The sequence below is a fragment of the Ooceraea biroi genome, chromosome 1, assembly GCF_003672135.1.
Source record: "Ooceraea biroi isolate clonal line C1 chromosome 1, Obir_v5.4, whole genome shotgun sequence".
Taxonomy (NCBI): Eukaryota; Metazoa; Arthropoda; class Insecta; order Hymenoptera; family Formicidae; genus Ooceraea; species Ooceraea biroi.
The window spans coordinates 3,467,047-3,473,615 of record NC_039506.1 but is presented as its reverse complement, the minus strand read 5'-3'; positions in this window follow the sequence as shown (position 1 = coordinate 3,473,615).

The following is a 6,569-nucleotide window of genomic DNA, read 5'->3' as shown; positions in this document are numbered from 1 at the left end:
TTGTCCGAAACTGAGGGAAGTCGCCGAGGCGCGGCGCTACCGGCGGCTTCCACCGACCGCTGGGGCTCCGGCGGCCGCACCTGTCTGCGCTGCCGCCGCTCAACACACGCAGAGCGGTTACGTCGCCCCGGTCGGGGCTACGAGCGGCCGCGAGCGCGAGCGAGACGGACCGAGCGGCCGCGTCGGGGGTGCGACGGCGACGCGCGACCCCTCGACGAACGGCTGCCGCGGCGTACCGATCGAGCGTACGGGGGGAGGATGGCGGCGCGGCTCGTTTCGACGCGCCGCAGTTGGCAGCCGTGCGGATGCGACGAGCGCCGCGATGGCGGTAGGTGAGTGGAGGGAGAACGGGCAAGAGAGAGAGGGAGAGACACGAGCGGCAGGGTAGGGGGAGAGAGCAAATTCATTACGCTCGCTCTTTCCGGGCGCGAGTCCTAACTGGACTAACTGAAAACGGATCGCCATGGTTCGTTTACGCGCCGAGATAAAAAGCACGATGCATTAATGTCTAATGCCGCCGGCACTTACCTCGGGAAAAGAGAGACGAAGAAGGGAAATCGTGAGAAGTCTCCATCGACAATAATAATTGAAAAGAGAGACGAAGAAGGGAAATCATGAGAAATCTCCATCGACAGTAATAATTGAGGAGGATCTTTGCGCCCGAATCGCGAAGCCCGAGGGAGATCACCGTACTGTTCGCGGAATATTAAATTCCTAACAAAATCAGAATTCCGAAAATAAACTCGCAAAATAGGAAGGAAAGAGGCAACAGCGCGCGGGGAGGGGGAAAAGGAATCTCGGGGAACGTGTTGCGACGCTCGTCACTATCGATGTACGAGGATTGAACATTGCCGTACTAATAATTTGCACCCGATGCTTGCTAAAGTAAGATATTTCCGTTCGCACGGGATGGCATCAAATTTAGATGAAGAAAACTTCGTTCATCGGCCGATCTTAATAAATCGCTTTGCTCGTTGCGCGAAATTCGGCAATTGGTGACGCTCGTTCGCATCGCGTCCAGCCGAAACTCGCGCCGCAGGCGTTGTTCGGCCGCCGCATACGAGTCGCACTCGCGAGAGAATTTCCGGAATCCGTAGTCGGCCGGCTACCTGAGACAAACGAGCCGGGAGAAAGCGAGACGCGGAGAGAGACGAAGAGAGCGAGAGGAAGAAGCGCTCTCTTTCCGCAGGCCGAGAGATCGATTGTTCCGGTCCTTTCGCCGTCTCTGTCCCTCCCTTTCTCGCAGGGGTGCTCACCAAGAAATTTTCTATGAAGCCAACGAAAACTAATTCCTGTTTGATATTAAAATGGGATGAAAAATGTGCGACGATGTACACAATGTAAAATAACACGATATAATATTTGTTACATTCTTCGCGTAATGATAAATAAAGTTTATCTAATTAACGTTCTCTGATCATTATTCTATTATTTGTGTACGAAAATTTATAATTTGTTCGAGTGCATAATTCAGTTACAGCTCAATTAATAACGGAAAACAATTAGTAAAGTTACCGAAATGTAACAATATATTTAATTAGATAATAGGGGAGATGCAAGTGCAGTATGGCATAATACAGAATAATAAACACAGACTCACAACACGTATTTTGTCACCAACAATAAGAAATACAGCTAAAATTAGCATAATGAAACATGGGCAAAAAGATACATAAAGAGATAATTTACTAATTTATTAAATATCGTTACATTAATAACATCACGTAAGAAAAATAAACATATCGTGGGCGAACGTATTTATGAAATAAGAGCCGATTTCTTTTTCCTACTCGGTCCTCTTTCACGCGCGCCTCTGCTTCCCTCGCTTTCTCTATCCAACGTTTCCGTTCTCTCTCTTCACCTCCGTATGCGAAGTTCCTTCGCACCTTGGTCGCGAAGCAAGAGCGCGTTTATCGATCGATCGCAGAACGACCTCGCTCACATCTCCTACTCCTCCTGGAGGTCAGGAGTCGGCGGGCTGGATTTTCCCTTCCCCCTCCCCCCCACTTCCCCCCCTTCCGAGCGATTTTCTCTCTTTTTCCTCGCGACGCGACGCGACTCGCAGTGCGGACAGCATCCCTCCGCCGCCGTGACGCCCCGCGCCGTTCTCGTCCCCGCGGTCGTCGACTCGCACGCGCGTCTCATTGACGAGCTCTCCGTCGCGAGGGAGCGACGCGCGGCATCGCGGTGAGCGCCGCGGACGATACTTTATCCCTGGGATGGATCGCACGGTCGACCCTGGTAAATGAGATCAGTTTTGACGAACGTACCAGATACGAAACGAGGACTTGTGTCAGTCAGAAACGCATTGGCGAAAAGCAAAGTTTTCAGTATACGGAGACACTTCATGAGTCAATATAAATGCAAGTGTAATTCATGCAAATGAAGCACGCCGTGCATGTAAATGCAATTTGTACTGATATGCGTGTTTCTTCTCTCGGGTTCATTATGTCTGGACGGACGCGATCGAGCTTATCACGTCGTAAAAATACTAATATTGACACTGCAGTCGCACGAACGCATATTTCTGCACGAGGCCTTGAGAAAGAAAAACGGTCAGTCTCGCAAGAACGACGAAACGACGGTTTAAAAACTTATTTCTTTTGAATCGCACTGAAGTTCGAGCAGGCAGCAAGGAACGAACGAATAAGTCCATGTTCTTGAGATGTCTGACCCGTACCGGGCAAAATTTATCAGTCTATTTTGAACGAGTAATATTGAATCAGTCAAAAAGTTTGGTTCGATTTTTGCGTCAAATTTTACGTTATTGTAGCCAGGACCCAAGTTCTATACAGGGTGTTTCCTCTAACTGTAGCACTTAGAATATCTCTGCTTCCTTTGATGATATGAAAACAGTCAAAGGACGAAAATTGTTCGATTCAAAGAGACTAGTACTCTGGTAAGAAAATTATTTTTTTTAATGTGACCTTTCACGAGATATCAAGGTCATGAATATTTTTTTAAATGAGATGGTATATTTTCCTTAACGAAATGATGTAGCTTGTAAAAAAACAAATTCAACCATACAGAATATGTTGACCTTCAAATGACTTTGAACCACAAAAATCACGTTTAGGAAAAGAAACTCTATTTATTGTATGTATAACTACAAAGATATACCTTTTTTACAGATGTTCGAAATGATCACCGTTTACTTCGATACACTTTCGAATTCGATGAATAAACGATTGTTTTACGTTTTTGAGAGATTCCGGAGTAATTGCGGTGCACGCGCGCCGAATTCTTTCTCGCATATCTTCAGCTGTTGTCGGAATATCGCGATAAACTTCATTTGCACGGAACATACTCAACGAATCATTTCCTGATCGCTGGATTGGACGTGGTGGAAGAATTTCTTGGCCGGCTCGATCACCAGATCTTACGCCTCTTGATTCTTTTCTTTGGGGACACCTAAAAAATGAAGTTTATCGCGATATTCCGAAGTTAGAGGAAACACCCTGTATAAAAGAAATATGAGACTCTTAATGCAGCCGTGCTGTCTTAATGAAAATATTCCTCCACAAATCTCTATCTATAATAGTAGAAGACGTTCATCCGATTGGCCAAAGTTGGCCGGTTTCTCTGCTGTACCGCTGCCTATAATTCGTTCAATTGTCGGTTACCTCGCGAAACGCCCTGTACATTTGTCGTCGTCACCAGACGGTCCTGCCGTCTCTCTCGTTCAGAGTCGCGATCATGTTAAGCGATGCGGCCGTGTGTCACAGCGCGGCCGTTGCGAGGACTCATCATTGTCGAGGACGCCCGGCGTCGCCGCCGCTACCGCTGTCTTAGTCATCATTCTTAGGACTTTGTCTCGTCGCTTACCTGAATTCGCTCGTTCTCGATGACTTTGTGTCGGTCTATGTAAGAAAGCAGGCTAGTCGGTTTGACCGATGTCTTTTCTCGTGTCTCTATCCTCTCTCTCTCTTGCTCTCTCCCTCCTTTCCCCTCTCTTTTCCACTCTGTGTGTCTCGCGATTACAAGCGTACACTCCCACATGCCGTGGACCAGGTCAAGGTCGTTAGCTTTCATTCTTCAGCATCCCTCTTATAAACTTCCTACAAGTATAGCTTTCTCTCTCTCTCTCTCTCTGCTTTTCCGTTACTCGATTATTTATATGTATTAGGTGTATGCAAAAATTGAGGTATATAATAATTGAGGTATGTGATAAATGAGGGTGTCACACGGAAAATCGCAGAGTATGATCGAGTCTGAAGAGTCGCTTGTTTATATTTTGTACGTGGTTCGTGCAACGCGTTGGCCCTAAGAGGATTCCACCGTGTTCAAACAAGGGTATTACTGTCCCCGTCCTTCCGCCGTCCCGTTCACTTATTCGTGATGTAATTACTGCAGACTGTATAAATACCACTTACTACGATAACGAATAGTTGACGACCATCGTCAACTATTTCGTTATCGTCATTACATATATTATTGCGCTACCATGTTATTGCTTAACTTCAAATTATGGTGTTTAGAAAAGCGCTTGCGTCGAAGTGCGCCTATGTGTGAAGAGCGACACAACCGTGGGTAACGCATGCGAAGCTCGAACAGTGAAACTGTCGTGTATAAAACGAACGATCTCACGGCTCCATCGGACCCGGGATGAGAGCGAGCAGCACTCGGACATTCCGTTGCTGCTGCTCGTGCGAACAGGTTTCCAAGCGATTGCAAAAAAAGCCGAAGGAAAAAAAGAAGAGGAAAGACGGGCGAAGAAAAAGGAGGCACCGTACACGCAACGCGCGGAGCGGCAAGCTAAACAAAGTCATTTGCGGTCGTTCGATGCAAATAACGAAATTGGGAGATTAGATTGGGCGCCGAGCACCTTCTCTATTATCCGGAAATTGAAGTCGAACGAATTGTTTCGGAGAGCAAATGTGGAAAAGCGCACCTTGCAGAGTTGCGAGTAAATTTCGTGTATGTGCGTGTAGAATTGATGACTTGTTAATCTATTGTAATTAGGCATTTTACATCGGTTCTTGTTCTTCTTTCGATTTTCTTCTTATCTTTTCTTCCTTTTTGCAATCGTTAAATACAGAGGAGAATCCCCTATTGTGAGATATGCTCCTAATATGAGATAATGGGGTTTCTGCTAAACTATTGAGCACCATCTGTTAGTTCCACCATGAACTTATTACTCTTGGTGTCAAATATATTTAGTGAAAAATTCATTGTTCGTTATTGCGTTTAGCTTTTGCAAGAAAAGGTTTGTGAAATTGTGAACATGTCAAAGGAACTTAACTTAAGGTAAGTCTTTAAACCTTGTTTATTATATAATAAAGAAATGGTTGGCAATAAATTCAGTATGCAATGATAGAGTAAAATCGTAGTAATAGGAAAATACGCAATTTGTTGAATTGCTTAATTGTAGAGGTTAAATTTCATGATCGCGGAACCGCTAGGCGTGTGGCTCGTATAATGAGATATTCAGGGTACTCTTAATATGAGATAATTATTGCTCGAATATGGAGATTATGTAGTGTAATAAAAAGAAAGAAAATACTACTTAAGGTTAAAGAAAAGTTAATACGAATTTATATTACGAATTTTTGTGTATTTAATTTTTATAGAATCTGACTATGGAGGTTAGAGATACGAGGAAGCGTCGACAGTGGAATCGTGAAGATTTGGCGAAGGCTGTGGCAGCAGTATTTTTATAAAACTATCTAATAAAGTTTTTTAATTGCAATACTGATGTATTTTGCACTTTTAACACCGATTTCTCGAGGTATCTTATATTAGAAGCACACTTTCTCGATCCTGCGTAAAGCTCTTTTTTCAAATTTTTTTAATTTTCAGAAAAAATAATATTTATATTAGATTTTTCATTTCACCAACCTAAAGCTTATTAAATTCTCTTCAAGATAACGTATTAAATTTTTAAATTCTGCCTATAGATTTCCTTACATTCGGCAAAATCGATATGGTATCTCATAATCGGGGACTTTTCTCTACTAATTTCATTTTGATAGAATGTGTAACGTAGCATTTGAAGAGTAGATGCCCACCGCTCGTTTGGTCTTTTCTTTGGCCAGAACCACGATCTATATTAGGGATCTCACCTCCGATTTGGTTCAAAATTTACATGGTCCTTTCGGCTTACAATTATAAGAATTACGATATTTTAAAGGCGGGCAAACGGTACAGAGCCGCTTTGCAGAAAGCTTCGATGTTGCTCGTGAGATTTATTTTCGTCTAATTACCGCTGATTAAAGTATGGAAGTACGGAGTAAGTGTCCAAGTGCACGCGGGAAATCCCACAAGTCGCGCCGAAATTCCCAGGGGAGACGTTCGGGTCAACCGGAAGTCAAGGCCACGCGGTCAATCGCCCCGTGATCCGTCGCCGTTATAAATAGATACGAGCGTCCCGGTATGTGTGTCTACATATTTGCCATTCGTACATGTCGCATGCCGCAATATCATATCTGATATCATGTACGCTGATAAATGCCTCACCCCCTATGAACGTTTTGCTCGCGACCATTTTCTATCCCATCATTACATCCGAATTGGCTTCCTTCCGTTTTTTTCTCAGCAATCAATTACAAATAAAAATTCGAAATTTATGT